At 48.9% G+C, this 20,464-nt stretch overlaps 2 long non-coding RNA genes across 2 annotated transcripts; both read left to right on the top strand.

Annotated features, from left to right (window-relative positions):
* Window positions 1-547: 547 nt before the first annotated feature.
* Window positions 548-4,221, top strand: LOC123480463 (uncharacterized). Its single transcript, XR_006656488.2, has 3 exons — window positions 548-1,848; window positions 2,283-2,350; window positions 2,537-4,221. It is a non-coding gene; the product is annotated as an uncharacterized lncRNA (long non-coding RNA).
* Window positions 4,222-5,120: 899 nt separating this feature from the next.
* Window positions 5,121-10,279, top strand: LOC123480458 (uncharacterized). Its single transcript, XR_006656478.2, has 5 exons — window positions 5,121-5,358; window positions 6,247-6,426; window positions 6,547-6,671; window positions 7,356-7,468; window positions 8,740-10,279. It is a non-coding gene; the product is annotated as an uncharacterized lncRNA (long non-coding RNA).
* Window positions 10,280-20,464: the final 10,185 nt, after the last annotated feature.

Consider the following 20,464-nt stretch of genomic DNA (forward strand, 5'->3'; position numbering starts at 1 on the left):
ATGCCTTGCCTAACATTCACAGTCCCATCCTCTCAATCCCCCCTACCTACCAGGGGGGCACGTGGAGGTGTCTGGTCCTCTATAGAGGCTTTTCGGAGGTTCTCCCATAATGAGAGTAAGCCTCTCCACATGCAAGGGGTTGGGTTACGCAGACACAGGTGAGGTCTGAGGGCAGGGTGCCGACCACGGCCTGTACACCTTTACTTACCTCTTCCTGATGTCACCTAGGGTTTCCATCAGCCTGGGAAATGCAGTGTGGGGTCGTTCCCCACAGGACTTTACCGTTTTCTCTGGACCACCTAGCTCACAAGCTAACCTCTGAGTACAGCCCGGGCCTGTTCTGGGGAGGGAAGGGTGAGTGGCGGCTCTGTGGCAGAGGAGGGCTTGCGTCACACAGAGAAGGTGGAGGGTAGAGAAGGTGTGTGGCTGGTCAGGGAAGTGCTGGGTGTGGCTGTGCCTGTAAGGGTGGGGACACCAGAGGGACAGCCATGGCAGAAGCAGCACGTGGGTCTGTGGGTGGGAGGGCCTGGCTGGAATGGGAGCAGCCTTGAAGTCCCCACCGAAGAGTTTTGACTTGATTCTGTGGGAAGTGGCACGTGACAGACATGGGAGGCCACAAGGGCTTGTCCTGTAGCCAGACCCTGAGGGAAACTTTTCGCAGGTAGGCAGGAGGGCAGGGGCGCTGAGGGGGTCTGTGGCAGCTGGTGCAAATGTAGAGGCATGTAACCAGGAGCCTGTGTCCATGGTGTTTCTAAACCGCACCCTCCTGGTGGGGATGGTCTCACTGTTCTGGTTCTTTAAGCCACTTACCCTCTTGGCCGTGCACACAGGTAATCCTGGGCTCATGTCAACCTGAGTGTCCTTCGCAGGACCACTGTGTCTGTCTAGTCAGAGGAGGGGCTGAGGCGCTACATTCTGAAGAGCCTGGCTCTGGAAGCTTCTCTGGAATCTCTATGGAGTGAGATTTAGATCGTGGGCTGCCATGGCCCTTCAGTCAGCAACTGGGCTTGTAAACCTGCTTTTTAATCCCTGTATCTTATAAAGAGGAAAGGATGCGCTTAAGAGAGGTAATTTGGAAAAACAGCCAGGTTAATCACTTCCCGTTAGGCACAGGTGGATGGAGGTGGGTGGGAATTCCATTTCCCAATGCTCTGTTAGACCATTGGTGAGCAGAGAGCTAGAGGAAGTGTGAGGATTTAGCAGGTTCCAAAAGAGATATATTTCATCCTTCACCATGTGGGAAAGAGGGGCAGAGGGAGGGAGACTTAAGCCTGAGACGAAAGGCAGTGGCCTACCCTGGTGGAGGCATGAAGTGTGGTGTCTCTATGCACACCTGCCCCTTGAAGAGGGTCGCCTTTGCTGAGGAGGACTCATGGGGGCACAGGTCGAGAGGATGCTAAGGAGGGTGTGGGCAGTCTTCCTCCCCGAGGGTGCTGACCATCCCTGACTGTCCCCCTGCCCTCTCCGGAGCCCCACCCCTCCAGAGCCCTGCAGTCCTCCTTCGCCCCCTGAGTTTCCTCCACCCACCAGGCTGCCTCTTGTCCTCTTTCTCCCTGGGGCCGTGAGAATGGCAGGGTGTCCTGCGGGGCGTGGATGGCAGCCCCGTCTCTGGGTTCCCAGTAAGTGTATAAATGTGAGTGTGTAAGTGTGTGTGCAGGGGCTGGGGCTGGGGCTCATCCACAGATCAGAGCACAAGACTAGAGAGCATCTAGAGGGTGGGACTACCCAGGGTCTCCCCTGACACCCTGGAGCCCAGAGGACCTGTCGCTGAGACCCACTACCAGCCTCAACACTCCAAGTGACCAGAGCAGTGTTGGGCAAGACCGGAGGAGCACAGAAGAAACAGGGGTAAGTTCAGCTCTGGAGGGACTGGGCGTGGTGGGCTCAGGGAGAGGCAGGGAAGCTAGGGCACCAGCGAGTCAGCGAGCCACAGAAGAGGGACACTGGAGAGCTCCGTGCCTCTCTGCCTGCCCCCTCGCTGTGGCATAATAGCCATGTCCCTTGAGCCCTGTTATCTGATGACACTGCAGAGGCTGGAGATCCCAAGTGGAGCAGCAAAGGGTGTGGGGACTGGGGCAGAGTGATGGCCAGTGGGGCCTTCCCACAGGTGCACAGCAGGCGGTCATCCAGGGTACAAAGGCAGGGACAGGACAGTGGGGAGGCCCCGAAGCCGGTGGTTATGGGTGGGAGTGGGGGTCTGTAGACCCGCAGCTGGCCATGCTGGGGGGAGGGAGACAATAAAGGGGTTATGGATGAGACGTGAGTCCTGCTTTTACTTACAGGCCCACAAGGACCAGTACCCAACCTGGGAAACTCTGGAACAAACACTGCTGGGCCGGAGAAAACAGAGGTAGATGATGCTGCCATCTGATGGGGAGCTCTTGTGTGTGTTTGTTTAGCCCAATGTCAGTCAGTCTGAGGATCAAGAAACTGTGATGCAGGGCTGGAGGGGACCACGGGGAGGGCTAGGGGCTGGGGGGTGGTGGTGGGCATGATGGCTAGCTCCACTGTCTGCCCCTCTCCTTTGCTTTTCTAGAGCTGAGGACCGATTCCTGGTTCCTGGTACACTTGTCACTCCCTGCCACCCCTTTGTCTTCTGTCTTCTCCTGTTGGCAGCAAGCCCTCACGTCTCGTCCCAGTGGGGGCCTCTGAGGCTGGCAGGACCCCTTGCCGCTTACCACCTGGGCTTGGTGGTTCTCACAGGGGCCATATTCTCGGAGGCAACGCTGGTGGGCACCCTGCAGAGTTCTGGGGTTTCTTCCTTTTTGGGGTGTCCAAGGGATAAATAAAACTACAATCTTCCTTTGCAGAACATGGAAATACCATGATGGGCATGCATGTAGGAGCTACGTTGTCTCCCTGTGGAGACACCAATCCCTATTACTAACTCCCATTGTCCTTTTCCTTAAATGGAAGAGTCCAAGTCAGGATAAGCAAGAAGCCCCCACCACCTCCTGTTTCTACCTGGGCTCTGTTAACCTCTGCTCCAAAGCCAGTGTTCTTCCCAGACGCCTTGCTCTCAGCAAAGGGTCAGTGAGTGAGTGAGCAGGGGCATAGCTTTGGCCGGGATGTGCTGGGACCTGCAGAGTCGCTGCTGGACAAGGCACACCTGCCCCCAGGAGCTCGCACCTAGGAGGGGCACCAATGCGGAAACAGGAGATTACAAGTCAGCATGAGCAGGGCGACAGAAAGTGAGCTCCAGGCACAGGCAGGAGGGGCAGGGACCCAGACTCTGAGCCTAGCGTTGGGGGTTCAGGAAAAGCTTTTCAGAGAAAGTGGTCACTTCACTAATGTTTTGCAGGGCTCACGACGGCAGCACCGCACTTGGCACATTCTGAGGGTCCGCTCCCCTGAGCCTCCTGACAGCACTGCTGGGAGGCACGGAGGGGCTAAGCAGCTTAGCAGGTGGCACCCTCGCCTCCTCCCCCACCTGCCTCCGTGCTCACAGGGAGAAGGCGAGGGGTCAGTCTGAAGAAGCGGGTGCTGACACCGCATCTTTCTTCTTCTCACCCTCATGGATTGGAGTGCCTTTCTTCCTTATATCTCATCCTGTTTACCCTCTACACTGTTGACAGACCCTTCTTCCCAAAAGTGGATCGGCCTCTGCCTGTGGGGCCCTCTGGTGGCTTCCTGACTGGCAGGGGCTAAGGTGAGACTCCTCCGATGGGCCTACGAGGCCGTCCGCAGCCCTCTCTGGCCTCAGCCGTCTTTTCCAGCCTTGTCTCCCTCCACCACCACCCCACCCCCCAGCAGCCCTGCTCACCGGCCTCTCAGCCCCACTGCTCAGGCACCGTGGCCTTGGCACATGATTGTTTTCCGCCACAAATGCCCTTCTCCCCTGGTGCTCTGACAAGTTCATGCAGATACAAGCCATTATCACCTCTCAGGAAACTTCCCTGACTCCTCAAGGCCAGGTTATTTGTTCCCTTCCTTGGGTTTTCCCCTCCACTCTCTGAGGTGGATGGGGCAGGACCGACTGTGCATCTCCCAACACCACAGGAATTGGCAAACACTGCAAACCAGCCCCCTCTCCCACCCTGAGAGCCTGCGACCTCTGCCTTGTGATTTGCATATTTGTGCTGCCTCCAGACTGCAAGAGCGGCGAAGGCACAGCCACGCCCAGCGTAATGTCTGGTACCACGTGGCAGGAAAAGACAACTTATGAAACACACCTTAGAGTACTTGTCACTTCACTGTGGTGGCAAATTACTCTGCTGCCACCATAATCCCGTGAAAATCTGCCAAGCCCAGGTCAGCTTCCTGCCCAGAAGTCCTTCGTAGCTGCCTTTGCCCATATGACCAGAACGGTGAGTCCCTCGAGGCAGGGGTTTTTATACTTTGTTTTACTGAAGTAGCTCGGTGCTTGGAACAGTGTCAAGCATGAAGTGCTTAGTACCCTTTGATGACACATCATTGTCAAATGAGTCAACAAATAATAAAATTCAAGGTCCTTAAAATAGCCTTCAAGACCCCTTGTTAACTGATTCTTCTCTCTCTCTGCTTCTGTGGCTGCTCCTCCCCTAGTGGGAGCCCCCATTAGGGCCTACTGCTCCCTCGCTTGCCCCTCATGAGTTAGGAGGGTCAGGCACCATGCACTCTTCTCCTGGCTTGAGGCTTCTTCTCCCTCCCCTCTATCTGCCCACAGCCTGCTCATTCTCCAGTTCACCTCCTGGACTTCTGGAACACCTCCTGTTCCCTACTCTTCATCTGGCCCCACCTGTAAAGGTGAAGTATGTTTCCTACATCCGCAGTGAGGCTTTGAGCTCCCTGGGGGCAGGCAGGGCTGGTGTGTGCCAGCTTTGTGTCCCCTCCAATACTTCAGCACCTAACTTGGAGTCTTGCACATAGCCGGTGCCCTGTGTGGGTTTACAGTTCAGATTTTCCCACATTAAATAAAAGTTGGAGACCAGCAAGATGCATGCAAGAGTCCGTAGCGATCACTCACCAAGTGTCAGTGAGGCTGAGGAGGGACGGTAATGTCCAGAACACGACCGGGGAAGCTGTTAGCCCCACCAGCCCTGACTAGTCAGGTCTCATCACATTGGAAGCAGACTATGACTTGGTCTTTCCCTTTTCTTTTTCTCCCAGTTCATGGCCACCTTGCGCCTGGCTAACTACAGCAACTTCTGCCAGCCTGTGGGCTACCCCTGGCAGGACAGTATGGCTGCGAGTGGGCGTGCACCGGCTGGGTCAGCACAGGCTCAGAAGACCTCAGCTTGAACCTCAGCTCTGCCAGTCACTTGCTGTGTGACCATGGGTCACCTACTTACATTTTATGGCCTCAGTGTTCTCATCTATAAAGTGGACGTAATAAGACCTGCTTTGTAAAAGGAAATAATTGAAGGAAGGTTAGATTAGGTAATGTATGAAAATGTTTAGCCCTGGGCCTGGCATACACTGAGTGCTGGCTAAGTGGTAGATATTTCTTTAGTTTTAGCTGTTCTCTATTTCGACTGTAAGCAGAACAAAAGGTTCTGTTCACAGGAAAGAAAGAGAGAAAGAAAGAAAGAGAAAGAAAGAAAGAAAGAAAGAAAGAAAGAGAGAGAGAGAGAGAGAGAGAGAGAGAGAGAGAGAGAGAGAGAGAGAGAGAGAGAGAGAAAGAAAGAAAGAAAGAAAGAAAGAAAGAAAGAAAGGAAGGAAGGAAGGAAGGAAGGAAGGAAGGAAGGAAGGAAGGAAGGAAGAGAGAGAGAAAGGGAAAGAAAGAAAAGAGAGAAGAGAAAGAAGAAAGGAGGGAGGAAGGAAGGAAGGAAGGAAGGAAGAAGGGAAGGAAGGAAGGAAGGAAGGAAGAGAGAGAGAAAGGGAAAGAAAGAAAAGAGAGAAGAGAAAGAAGAAAGGAGGGAGGAAGGAAGGAAGGAAGGAAGGAAGAAGGGAAGGAAGGAAGGAAGGAAGGGAGGGAGGGAGGGAGGGAGGAGGAAAAAAAGAAAGAAAAAGAAAAAGAAAATCTGAGGATTGACAAGTTACCAGGTAGTGATTTGGATGTTGAACAGGGATGTTGAACGATGGGCTATAGTCTGGCCCAAGGACTGGCAGCACTAGCATCACCTAGGGCTTGTTGAAAATGCAGAATCTCATGTCCCAGCCCCAGCACACTGATTAAGAATGTGTTTTCAATAAACAAAATCCCAGGTGATCCTTGTACTCCTTAGATTGCATGACGGCAGCCTGGGGCACTTTTGAAGAGTCCTTATGTTATCACTTGCAGTACTATCTCCATCTTTCCTATGCTAACAGGCGTCTTCCCTGCAGACAGGTGGGCACTGTGGGAGCAGGGAGCTCAGAGGAACAGTGAGGACTGGGGCTGAAGCCAGGACGAAGCTGTGCCCCCAGCGGGACACAGGTCTGACTGCACTTCCCCATTCTAACCAGCAGATGGCGAGCGTGTGTTGGTAGTGTTTCTTCTCATAGGCCTTTGACTTGCTTGACATGGTAAGTGCCCTGTCCCTTAGGGGCTTGTGCCGAGTTACCACCATCAGCTGTTTCTGGGGTGGTGTACATGCAGCATCTGTGTGAACACTTCCTTCCAGTGTCCCTGTTGGATATTCTCAGGGTTTGTCCAGGTGGCTGCCCCCGAGGCTGATCAGAGCAAACGCTGGCCCCACTAGCTGGCAGAGGAAGGACACTCACCACCCCGCTCCCACGGGCCCCACTCTTCATTCGCACACCTGCAAAAAGTAGGCATTCTCTCCCATTAGCAGCTAGGCCCCAGATTAAATGCAAATCTAAAGAAAAACAAAATTTTTGAAGCTGATATGATGTGGCAAGGGCCATCAGATAGCAAATCCGGCCGTGAGCCGGAATGAGAAGGACCCCGCTGGCGACTCCAGAGGGCTCACGGGATCGAGCAGGGTGAGGTGAAGCCGAGCGTTCGGGGTAGTGAGGGAAGGAAGGGGGCTCTTTCTCATCGATCTTTGACCAAAGTGGAGTATGAGCAGAGGAGCTTTGGGAATCTGTCCTATGGTTGTCTGGGCGTTCAGTACCTGAGTCCTCTCTCCAGTGCCTAGGAGGTGGGATAGGATATTGGAAAGAGCCCAGTCTCTCATGTCAGGCTGTGCCCAAATCCCAGCTTAGACAACTATTAGTTGTAAAAACTTGTGCCTCAGTTTTTCCATCTGTAAAACTGAGTTAAGTATAGATCATATGGTATTATTATAATAAGTGTTTATATGATGTTTTATGCATACAAAGTACCTTGCATGTAGCAGGTGCTGTGCAGGTGTTTAGTATTATTTCCCTTGAGTCTTAGTCTCCCCTTCAATAAAATAGGCAGAAGCACCCATCCTTGATAGCTGAGCCCCAGAAGACAGTCCAGAAAAAGAAGGCTCCCACAGTTGACGCCATCTTTTCTTCCTCTCCAGGTCTTCTTTACATTACAAAGGAGCCAGAGCAGATCACCTTCCCGCACGTCTCCCACCATGGTGCATGCTGTTCAGCTGGTGGGCTGGAGTCAAATACATGCCAGGGGGTCGAGGTACGTGATGCAGCTGAGGGCAGCCCTGCCCAGGCCCTTGCAAAGGCAGGCCTGTCTCTACTGGGTGGAGCCCCCAGCTCGGGAGGTGTGCATCCCCAAAGGCTCCCCTTCCCCATGGCCATGGGACCAGACTCTGTTCTCATTTTATCCCTGTTGTTCCTCAGGCTTCCTAGCCACCCTTTCCTGGTGCAGAGAGGAGGCTGTAGGAAGTGTTCAGAGCCATTGCAGAGGGGGTTATAAGCACTCTCATTTAGCATCCTGTTAAACCACCAGCATCATTACCTCAGAGGGCTCATGCCAGACATGCTTGGTAGGCCCTTCCCAAGGTGTTCTCTGCAAGGTGGAGGATTGAAATACGAAAAGGAAAACCCAAAGCACAGCTATGCCCAGTTCCATTACTTCCCTTGATCTCCCCACCCCACTCTGTGGCTTCCTTTGTCAGGATGCTGAATTCCTTGGTCCATGCCTGCGTGTGCCTGTACTTTGGACTGGCTAGTCTGGGGCCTGGCATGCAGCTCTGCCTGTGGTGGAAGCAACATCTTACCAACCTGCAGTTGGTGAGAGGGCCCATTTGGCTCCAGGGACCTTAATTGAGCCCTGGTTTCTATCCTTGGCTACAACAGTAACTTGGTATCTGACCATGAGCTAGCCCTTCTCATCACTGGGTCTTACATAGTCTCCCAATTTGCAAGGGTCTCAGCAACCATCTCATCAGATCCAAAAACCAAGTATAACTCCCAGATATGATGTGGAACCTGGAGCAAATGATTTCCATACTTCAGACCTTAGTCTCATCATCCATAAAACAAGGGGGCTGGGCTAGAATGACCTTGAAACACTAGTATCCTATGAGCCTGTGATCCCTGACTGACTGTCCAGGTGCCTGGGTGCCTTGTGGTTTGGGGAGGCACCCAGATGGTAGTTACAGTTGAGCTGTCCCTCCCGGGGCTTGGGATGCATTGAGACATCATCAGTGTCAACATGACATGGCTGGATTAGGGCAGATGGGAGGGTTAGAACCAGGAGAAGGGTCAGGAGGATTCATGGGTTAGGGAAAAATGAGAGCGGGTTTCACCAAGCTTCATTATTTTCTGAAGAGGAAGACTGAACTGTAGGAGCCTGTCCCCTGCTGGTAGACAGAGGGGTGAAGACTGCTTTTCACTTCTCTCCCATCTCTGTCCTCTTCCTCTTTCTTTCACCCAGGGTCAGTTTGTGACCATTGCTGCCCACTCCTCTTACAATCTCTTCACTGAGTGTTCCTTCCCTGACAGGTTCCGAATGGCCATCCTCCGATACGCACTCAGCCTCATCACCTCTTTTTTCAATGACTACCACCAGACACACCTGCGGAGAAGCTGACTTAAAGGACAGGACCTGAGGACTAAAACTAGCCAAGCTGTCCCCACAGAGACAGCATGGCTCACAGCCCACCTGTGCTGAGCAGGTACTGCGGAGCCTGCACTACGTCCTGGGAAGGAAGGAGAGTTTCCACCCTTCCAGAGTTCAGGAGGACAAAAACGGAGCCAGCTCCCTGTGCTCACTTCTGTAATGGTAGTTCTCACGTGGATTTGTGACTGTTTGTACAGCTCCTTCCTCTACCAGATGTGAGCCTCTCACAGCAGGGACTGTCTTATTCTCAGAGTTCCTCACACTTGGTATGGTACCGCCTTAAATGTGCATTCAGAGCCTTGTATTCCACGACCCCTGGCCATGACCTCTGTGAAGGTCAGGGCTGAGGGAGTGGAAGAAGTGGAGGCTGGCTGGATACCTAGCCTTGCCGTGGGAAATGATGACTCAGAATATCCAGGAGTGAGCATGGGTCTGTTTGATTTCTAGCGTGGCTGTGTAAATGGCTCCCCCTACCTGTCTTCTTGTCTGTCCACTGCTTTGAGTGTGAGTGGGGTGGTAGAGAGGGCTATGTGCACAGGTCTAACGACTTGTTTTCTAATACACCTGCATGCTGCCATGTGAGTTTCTCTCTGTGTGTTGCTTGCCTCTTCTGTAAACCCCTGAAAGTACCACACTGGCCAATAAAGATCCACCACTAATACCTCTCCTGTCCCAAATGGGAGACGTAGGAGTCCACTGAGGAATCTCTGGGTATATGATTCAGTGGGAGCTTCCAAAAGGGGATGTGAGAGAGGAAACATCCACTTCACAGAGAGGGAAACTGAGGACCAGCAACAGGAAATACACGACCGGGCTCGCATAGTATGGCAAAGCAAACATCTGCTGAGCCATTTAAAGCCAGACCTGGATGTAACTCTGAAAAGCAGTTGCCTTGGAGCTCTCTCCAAGCCGGCCGTGTTCTTATTCATCTTTATAATCTCTCCCCTTAGCTCGATTCCCCTGCTCAGCGAGTTCTCATTTTGCAGTAAACAGTCAAGAACATTAAAGAACTGTTGACGTTTATGAAGTGCTGTCTGGGGACTATTTATCCATCAGGTACTCGAGTTAATCAACTTGAGGCAGGCAGGGCTGCATCCTGTGGACAGAGTCCTCAGAGAAGTCACACGGGAAATGAACGCCTCCCGCACACATCTCCATATACAGGCTGAGTGCCTCCAGAGGTGGGGACCTATTTTAAGACGAACTTTGTTTTTTAACACATAGGAGTAAAGTCTGGTCATTTGGCAGCCAGGATAAAGGAAAAAGTAGTCATTTCCCACGGAGTTCAGAGCTAATATCTGTCCATTTTTTTGTGGCTACCTCTTTCTGATTCAGCAGGGCAAGAGGATGTGAGCGGCCCCAGGTCACATCCGAATGAAATAAGATTTTGGCTGGGGAGAGCCTGGTGTGAGGCAGTGTGGTAGAGAGGGCTGGGGGAAATTCTCAGTGAGCTGAAGGTGTTCCTCCTTTTTATTTATTTATTTATTTATTTATTTATTTATTTATATTATTGTTTATTCTATTACAGTTGTCCCAGTTTTTCCCCTTTGTCCTCCTCCACCCAGCCCACACCCCACTCCCACAGTTAATCCCCACACTCTTGTCCATGTCCATGGGTCATTCACGTATGTTCTTTAACTACTCCTGTCCCTTCTTTCCACCATTCTCCCCTCTCCCCTCCCCTCTGGCAGCTGTCAGTCTGTTCCATGTGCCCATGTCTCTGATTCTGTTTTGCCCATTAGTTTATTTTGTTCATTAGATTCCTCTTATAAATGAGATTATATGGTATTTGTCTTTTACCACCTGGCTTATTTCACTTAGCATAATATTCTCTAATTCCACCCATGGTGTCAAAAAAGGTAGGAGTTCCTTTTTTCTTTCTGCTGCGTAGTATTCCATTGTGTAAATGTCAGTAGCCATCAGAGGGATGCAAATTAAAACCACAATGAAATATCACCTCACATGGGTCAGAGTGGTCATCGTTAATAAATCAACAAACAACAAGTGCTGGAGAGGTTGTGGAGAAAAGGGAACCCTAATGCACTGTTGGTGGGAATGCAGACTGGTGCAGCCACTGGGGAAAACAGTATGGAATTTCCTCAGAAAACTAAAAATGGAACTGCCTTTTGACCCAGTGATCCCACTGCTAGGATTACACCCTAAGAATCCTGAAACACCAATTCAAAAGAACCTGTGTACCCCAATGTTCATAGCAGCACAATTTACAATAGCCAAGTGCTGGAAACAACCTAAGTGCCCATCAGCACATGAATGGCTTAAAAAATTGTTCCTCCTTTTTAAACCTGTGCTATGTTGTAAGACCGCTACCTGGTTCAGGAGTACTGTGCAGATATTGTTTTCTGTGAGTGTGGAAAGAGTGTGTAAATGTTATAAAACACAGTTATTTGGGTTTGTCAAAACAACCAAATTCCTAATAATGTAGAAGAAGTGCACCTCTATGAAATTTTTAAGATAATGATAAGCATGCGGTGGTTAGACTTTTAAATATATAGCAGGACTGAACTGTTGCCCAGAGAGGGTCTGTTTGCCAAGACAGGGTGGCTCAGAGGACCCAATGGGAAGGCCCCATAGACAGAAGTGAGGGGGTAGACCCTTCAAACCCTGTCTCCCACGAGAGGCCAAGAGCTGATGGTCTGGGTTTCTGCCTATTGCCTCTTAAATCAGAGTAGCTCTAATTAAAGAATAAAAAGCATCCAAAATGGAGCAGCTTCATGGGCCTCTTCCAGCTCTGAATTCAATGGAGACGCCCTCCCTGCCCCATGCACACTCCACTGTCCACTCAGCTGACCACACATCCCCGAGGGCTGCTGCAGCAGGAGTCTGGAGCCAGGAGTCAAAAGAAAAGGACATGGTCCCTTTCCTCTCCCTCTCTTTCTCTGTTTCTTGCCATTCTCTATATAAATGTGGAGGAATTCCTCTTAAAACAACAGCCTCTGCCTTTTGACCTTCATCCCTGGGTAGTCTCAGGGAAAGATGTCTGTTACAAAGGAGGACTTTAATTCAGATTTTTGGATTTCAAACCCTCACAATCAGGATCTAAGATCTCAGGGATATGTGAGTGTCAGGACTCAAGTTGGTAAGATGCCTCTAGGGACGTGTGGTGGGAAGAGGAGGGAATCGAGGACCAATGAAATAAAAGATAGGGGATGCAAGGGGCTGCATTCCAGTGAGGCAGGGAGGACCAGGACTCATGACTAAAATGAGGAAAAGTTTATTTAAAACAGACCACACAGGGCATTGGAACTGTGGAGCCCATGCTGGTCTGTACTCACTGGGGAGGCAGTCCTAGAGCCTCAGAAGCAGCAGCTGAGTCCAGAGCCTGCCTTTGCCCTCTTGCTGCCTGGAGGCAACTGGGGGCAGTCCTCATCTGCTAGTGGCTTTTTCATGTGGAGGTGCTTTCAGCTCTAAAAAAAGAATACTCTGATAGAGCTAGAATAATAGCATATGGTCATTTTAAAACTCTTATTTTTAAAAACACTTAATTTTGCAATGCACTATTAAATAATGTATTAGGAGAATCCCAATTCTGCAAAGAATTACATGTAAAATATAAACATAAGAATGTTAAAAATAATCATCTCCAGATGGTGAGGTTATGGATGTTTTTCATTTCTTTGTGTTTTCTTATTTTCTGCAATGCTTATGCTTTTTTAATTATAAGAATGTATTGTTATTATAGTGTGGCAAATTCAGGACACCTAGGCTGTTCTTTTTTTCTGAGAATTATTAAAGCACTTATTTGATCTGCTCATCAGGTCTTCATTACTGACACAGAGGCTCAGCTGACCCCACTGTTGACCTCTCAGACCCCACATGCCAACACTGGGGCCTCCCTGTGCTCTGGGCACTGAGCTCGGTATTAGGGACCCAAAGCAAACCAGACTTCCCCTGCCTGCTGATGGCTATGTAAATGCTTAGAAAGCCAAAACTTTAGCCACTTCCACTGCTCCAGGGGAAGTTAGGAAGAAAGCCAGCGTGTCCCAGTGTGACGGTGAAAGTGGATTTTGATGAAAGGCTTATCCACAGTGTCAGAGGTGAAAGGGGGCTGCGCCTTGGCCGTCCAAATCCAGTCTCCCTGTGTGACTCCGCTCCTTGCTTTGAAGCGAGTTCCCAGGGCATCAAGGGAGTGCCATCTAAGGGCAAGTCTAAAGCCCCTTCTTAAAAACCAACAAAATGTTATACAGTTGAAAAGTTATCCACACCTGAGAACTGACTTTTGCCCAGACCAAGGACTCATTCCGGGCTCCTAGGAAAGGTTCCTTGGAGTGACCATGATGGGGAGACTCTGTCTTCACGTCTACAACAGTCAATCAATCAATAGTTATGAATGGCAGAGATTGTTGAACGACATCTCTGTTGAGTTTCAAATAACCTTAGTATCTAAAACCCTTTATTTGTGAAGTGAAGGAAATGTCTTCCAGAGATAAAAAGAGGCTTCCCCTGAATAAATACACTGGCCGAGTGAGCAGCGGGACCTCAGCTTCTTGACATCCTACCCAGGGCTCTGTGTCCTCTGGGACTGGGTCATGAAAGAAATTTATTTTCATAAGTAGGGCAGTTTCAATATCCCAGAACCTGGGTCCTAGCTTGTAGCTCACCCTACGGGAAATCATTGGTATGAGGCTTCTGTATGGCACTGTCTCCCACCACCCTGTGTCTTCTTCCTCCTCTCCTTCTTTCATATGCAGAGTTCTTCTGAGGTGATTTAGCTCACTGGTTGCAAAGTGTCAAGAAGGGGTCAGGATGAAAAGAGGGGAAGAAAGAAGAGACACAGAAGAAAATGTTAAAAATAGCCTACTTGTTAGAGGAAGAAGGAAAAATGGTACCTATCAGTCTTCAGATTCTCCAGGAGCAAAGGTAGGTGGCAGGTGTGGCTATAGGAGCTCCAGCCTCCGGTCTGAAGACAACAGCCCTACTGTTTCACCAGCTTGCATAATTAGTACAAGTCTCTATGATTAATTCCTTATTACACATTCTGCCTCTCTGATCAAATCCTGGCTGATTTGGTCTCCTGCCGGGCATACCAGGTCTACAAACTCATAGAAAACCCTGACCTAAAAATGGAGGCAGTCGCATTCTGCACCCTGTGTGAGAACTGGAGCGAGCAGAGGAGGTGTTCCCAGCAGCAGGAGTGAGCGCCTCCTGCTCAAACCCAGAGCAACCTCCAGCGCTGGGACTCGGGCCCTTCGCCGCAGTGTCCAGGCGTGTGCTGTCCCCACACTGGGTAGCGCTGGGGGCATTGCTGAAAACCTAGATCCTGCTTACTGTCCCTCTTTAGGGCAGCTAGATAAGAGGGCACTCATGGCTTAGCATCATCAACCAAGAAATATAAGAACAGAGATCTGAAATTCTCTGTTGCTTTTTTTAGGTGAAAAGTCTCAATTCATATATAAAGAATGACTGGAAAGAGTACATGTGGTCCAGCAAGGTCTCCCTTCCTCTCTCTTTCTCTTTCTTCCTTTCTCTCTTGTTTCTACGCCTCTCCCTTCCTTCTCCAATCCAATAAAACAAAGGGAAGAGAGAATAGGTGGAGATTATGCAAAGGAGTTAAATGTGAGTGTGCCATGCCCCACCCTCATTTAGTCTGGAGAGCCGAGAGGAAAGACCTTGGTGAAGTCCATGGAGATGACAAGTCCTGTAGATGAGACTGAATGGACAAATGGGCAATGGCCAGACCGTATATAAAAATGGAACTCTGACCCCCAGGCTGCAGAGCCAGCCCAGGAGGTCAGCCTGCTTTCTGTAAATCAGACCTGTAGGATGTCATGTTCAGCCATTGGCTCAGGAAGCCAAACGATAACCTCTGTAACAATGTGTACCCAAAACAGGACTTAATAATAACCAAGAGTGTCCCTATTTATTGTCCTTGCTTCCAACTTAGGACCAGCCAGAGAAAGCTACATATGCACTCCTAAATCATCCTATAGGATACTCCGTACTAGTGAGCTCACCAGTGGCTTCCCCATGTCAGAGCCTCCCATCAGGGCATCCATGAAGCCTTCCCGTTTCCCACTATCAGCTTTTCCCACTTCGGTGTGCCTTTGAGTCTCCCAAAATACAAATGACAGTGGTTGACTCCCTGCTATAGCAAGCTCTGAATGAATAGCCTCTGTTTGTTCCCATTTTGTTATTCTGCGTAGAGGACTCTCCTGTGCTAGCACACAGGGCAGCAGCCACAGGGTCCACACTGGGAAGAGCTGGAGACAGCTCGCACTAGCCCAGGAAGTAGGGTGCCAGATAAAATGCAGGGTGCCCAGGGACACTTGAATTTCAGAAAAACAATGAATAATTTTTAACATAAATATGTCTCATGCAATACTTGGGGCATATTTATGCAAAAAAAAGTATCGTTTATCTGAAATTGAGATGCTGTATAACTGGGTGTCCTGTATTTTCATTTGCTGACTCTGGTAATCCTACAAGAAGGGCAAGTAAAAGTTCCTAGGCCCCTCCCCCACAAGTGGAAGCAAAATGTTAAAGAAAAGAAATGAGAGCCTTGATGGGGCTACAAGGAATTCTGCAGCTAGCAGGAGGGGAATGGATGAGGTGAGGTGGGTCACCTGCCCAGCAATGGGGTGAGGAGGCAGCTGCATCTCAGTGGCTGCTCAGGGTGCAGGAGCATGCCCAAGAACTAGGAGAGAGGATTGTTCGGGGGCAGGACTATGACAGCAAGGCATAGCTAGGTCTAGCAGTGGATGCCTGCTTCTCACTAATGCTGCTGCTGCATTGTGCAAACCCCACCCTCCCTCACCCCGAGCTTAACGTCAGTCAACCCCAGGAAAAAGGAAAGAGAATGGGAGAAATATCCCTGAATATGACCAATATGAACCTAAAATAACCTTTTTAAAAGGACTTCTGGGGGAGCACATCGACATTGCTAAATGTTACTGATTTAACTTGGAAGCGACTGGATTAATTTTCTGCATCAGTTAGAATGGAACAGTTTTCAGAGAATTTTAGGAAATGAACATTTTGCACATATGAATTAATTGTCTGTGAGGCCTTCAAAAATTAATACTCACCACACATATGACCTGTTGGTTGTTTTAAGCACCAGCTAGACATGACACCTTTTGAGAAATAAAATCCCCCCATCCCATTCCCTGGCCCTCATTCTTCAGTCTGGCAATTTCCCTGGGAAGCCATTTTCTCCAGAAATACATGCTTAATCTTGTTTTATTTGGTCTGTATTATGGAAAGAGTAGTATTATTTTACGTTTTCCAAATATCAAATGATATTATTTTATTGAGTATACTTTTCAACTTCATATTCAGCTCCCACCCCTTCGGATGCCGACAGCCGCCTAGACACTCTATGCTTAGAAATTGACTTAAGGCATTTCTGATTCTTCCTGCATGTGAAATTGGTGATGATGATGATGATTGTGGTGATGGTGATGGAGGTGGCCAGGATGACATTAGAGCCACCCAATTGAGGGACTGTTGGATCCCACTTCGCATGATTCATAGGTCCAGGTGATGCCCCTCATCTGCATTTTATACATGAGAGAAGTGGGGCTCAGAGAGGTTCATGACTTGCTCAAAGTAACACAGGGAGTAAGTGTTGGAGTGGGATTTAAATCCGGAATTGTCCTATTCCAAAGCCTTTGATTTTCCCACAGTACCTCACTACCCAGCTACCACAGTTCCCTAATTGGCAGGAAATTCCGGATTCCTTTGGTTGGCTCTACCTATAGTCTTTCAAAAGAGGAATGTGCAGGGCCCTCTTCTTGGCATGGACTGCACCTCATTGGGAGTGCTGGGCATCATTAGAATTTCATTTATTAATAAACACTTATACAATTCTTGCTGTGTGCCAGACACTGGCCTTAGCATTTTACAAACGTTAACTCATTTTAATCTTTGTAACAGTCCCATGAGGTTAAGCACCATTATTATTATTACTCTCATCTTCCAGACAACAAAACTAAGGCACAGAGAAGTTAAGTGACTGACCTAAGATCACACAGCTGGTTAGTTTTGCAGAGCCAGGTTTCAATCTATTACCATTCAGGGCAGTCGCCCTTTCAACAGAGCTGTGGACATCTCATCCTAACCTGTTTCCTAACTATTTTCTGGGATTGTTGAGAGGGGATGGGCAAAGGCTTGGAGTTCCTCAAAAGAAAGATTCTGGATAAGCCCAAGTCTTTAAAAATACCCATCATACGGTGAAAGCTGGCATGGCCTGGCTATAACTCTTGGCAATGACCAGTTCTGTTTCAAAACATAGGATCTTCTTTACATCCAGTGTTTGTTAAGTGCTAACGGCTTCCAGAAAGGCTCCTGTTTATGAAATTGAAAACCAAATCTCTAGTCTTGATGGTCTTTCTCTTCATAGCTTCACCCTTACGCCCTCCCATCTCAGTCTGCCTGGTGCAGGGGGAGAGAGGAGCTGACAGGGGGCGCTGTCTCCTCTGAGTCAGCAATCAGGCTGCCTCAACCTGGGAAGTCACCCAACACAAGGTACAAAAATCTCTGCCTCTTTGTATTGTCACTTGGTTTTGACAAGATGCCAGACCTCCTAACTTCTAGAGATCCTGTGTGCTAACCTGGGAAATCTTCAGGGCTATCAGTCATTCACACCTTTATCACTAGCTTTTCCCCAAGGGGTCTTAACAGGGACTTGATATGCCCAAGAGGCATCATGGGAGTCCAGCAGAGTAAGTTAGGAAAAGAAACCCAGGGGAAAACTCTCTCTGCTCTACACTTGTTCAAAGGAGATGTCCTAATAGTGGCATAACAATGACCAGCAGTTGCCAGAGGCTCTACTGTTCACTGCTCAATAAACCTTTGACAATTTTCTTAACTGCATTAACTCTCAGCGGCCCTGTCCAGAAACCAGGATTCATAACAGCCACTACCTTTTTGGTTGGTTTTGAGGACTAAATGCCATCGTGTATGCAAAAGGCATAGTTCAAGGTTGGGCATATAATAAGAGCTCAAGAAATGTTAATTATTATGATCACATAATAGATGACTATTTAAATTAAGTTTGCTATTTTATGTGAACCCCATTATAACCTATGAGCTCAATGCTGTATTTCCCAATTTACTTATTTAAAAATATTAGAATAGCTAAATTATTTACCCAAGCCTCATAGCTCATAGTCAGAGGTGCAGTATGGGACTCAAAGCCTTGGTTTTCTGCCTTCCAATGCCATGCTCTTTACATTGCCTAGAGAGAGTGTTAGCAGTAATCTCCTTCCTCCACCTCAGCCAACACACACACACACACACACACACACACACACACACTGCAACTTCCCCTTGTTCCTGAGCTCTAGGAAAGCAGCCCTCACAACTTGGTACTTGGTTTTCAATATCCTCCAGGCTAGGAGAATTTTACTAGGGAGTTGAGAATAGCGGGCACCTCATGAAGTCAACCATGGGAGTACTTGCCAGCCATTTCTTTGCTGGAAGAAACAAAGGCTCTGTGGCTTAGTTTCAAAATCACATGGGCAGTAGTTGAGCTGAAAGTGTGAAAGTCCTTATCATGATCCTCAATAGCATATTCCTACTAGTGGTATCAGCCTGCTAAAATAAGGAAGTTATTTCTCAAGATTAATAACAAGAAAGGAAGAGGCTGGGAGGGTGGAGGTTTGCTAATGGGGCTGGGAAAGGGGAAATAGAAGACAACAGACATTAAAATAGCAGCAAATGAATACTGTGTAATTTCAGTTGATAACGTCAACACTGCATGTTGATAGTTCTGCTGAGATAATTGCCCTTCACCAGATTACTGTCTTCACCAGAGAAAGAAGTGATTGCTGTGTGTGAGAAACCATGCTGCTTCTCACATCGTGCGAGATGGCAGTGACTGAGAGAGAGAGGCTCTGAGTTTGTAAATATTTCATCCACGCACCGGGACTTCCGGGAGTGGAGAGACAGCGCTTAGTGAAGAAGAAAACGCAATAAACTCGTCTTTCACAGACAGGGAGACTGAGATACTTATGAGATGACTCAGCCTTCAGCGTTGCCCTTCATCTTCATGCAAGTCCGGGTGTGAAAAAGTATGACTTGATACCACTGGCCACTTGTGGGCTTTTTCCCTGCTGCAGACAGATTGTCTGCTGGTGGAACCACTAACCAGGACTCTACAAATGTGGGCTGGAAATCAGACCTTGGGTTTCTCAACCTCTGTTCCTTCTCTAGGGCAACCCTCCCATGTTTGTTGACTTAAAAATGAAAAGATTTGCCTAGCTAACCACGTAGGTTCCTTTCAGCTCTCAAAGTCTCAGGAGTCTCCCTGTGTGCCTGGGGCGGGGGGGGCGGGGAGGCAAGGACAGTGTGGCAAACAGGACAATGGTCCCTCAAGATGTCCACGTCCTCGTCTTTGGAACCTGCGAACATGTTGCCATACACGGCAGGAGCGACTTAGCAGTATAATTAAAGAGCACAAAATAGGAACTGCATCTTGGATTATCTGAGTGTAATCACAAGAGTCCTTAAAAGAGGGAAGAGGGAGACAGAGAGTCAAAAAAGGAGATGTTACAAAGGCAGCAGAGGTTGAGTATTGCTGCCTTCAGTGATGAAGGAAGGGACCATAAACCAAGCAATGCAGGTGGCCTCTGAGAGCTGGACAGGCAAGGAAACGAATTCTACCCTAGAGCCTCCAGAGGGAGCCAGAGTGCTGACACTTTATTTTCACCCCCAGAAAGACCCATTTTAGACTTCTAACTTCCAGAATTGTAAGATAATAAACTTGTGTTGTGTTAAGCAACTAAGTGTAGGCTGATATTAACAGGAAGACCAGGGCCCACGTTGCTTACCCCCACATGCAACACTTCAGGCATCTGGGATGCTGACGCGACTACTCAGGGATTCATTTCCACTTTCCACCAAACTGGGAGGCCACGGATATGTCATTGGGTCAACAAAGAGAAAGGCCACGAATGTAGTGACTCCACTGGTCACTATGGACAACTAATGCAGATGGTTTAGGGCCTGTGCACGCATTTGTCAACTGTCAGATGACATGGACTAATGTTACACAGCAACGATACTAATATGTATTGAATGCTTATAATTTGCCAGACATTTAATAAAGCAGCAAAAGGAAGCAGCCACTGTTAGTGTCTTTATTTGACAGATGATGGAACTGAGGCCTAGAGAAGTTGAGTGTTATAATGAGCAGGAGATGCTGCTGGCGCTTCACCCAGGTCCCCCTCAATCGAGGTCCCAAGCTCTTATCCAGGAGAAGTGATTTCCCAGCCCCTTAACTCATGGTGTGCCCCAGCATCCAGTGAAAGGACCAGAGCCCTAAGTGGGACAGGCCCTCCAGGGCAGTGGTTCTCAAACTGTGGTGGCATTGGAACCACCTGAGACACTTGTTTTTCTCAAATCAGAAAAAGGAGGATTTATTTTGATAGGGAGATTGAGAAAAAGTGAACACAAAGGCTAATGTTACTCTCCTGGAAATGGATCTCTTCTCATGTTAAATCAAAGTGAGGGAACCGAGTGTCGGCCCTGGGGGTGCCCAGAGTTCCCTGTGCGCTCCAGTCAATGCTGTGTGTTTTTCGTACACCCGTTCACCTGCCTGTGTGCATTCCTTCCCTACCTCATTCCAGACAGGACTTGTGGCTGCTA

Source organism: Desmodus rotundus, chromosome 3, assembly GCF_022682495.2.
Source record: "Desmodus rotundus isolate HL8 chromosome 3, HLdesRot8A.1, whole genome shotgun sequence".
NCBI classification, from domain to species: Eukaryota; Metazoa; Chordata; class Mammalia; order Chiroptera; family Phyllostomidae; genus Desmodus; species Desmodus rotundus.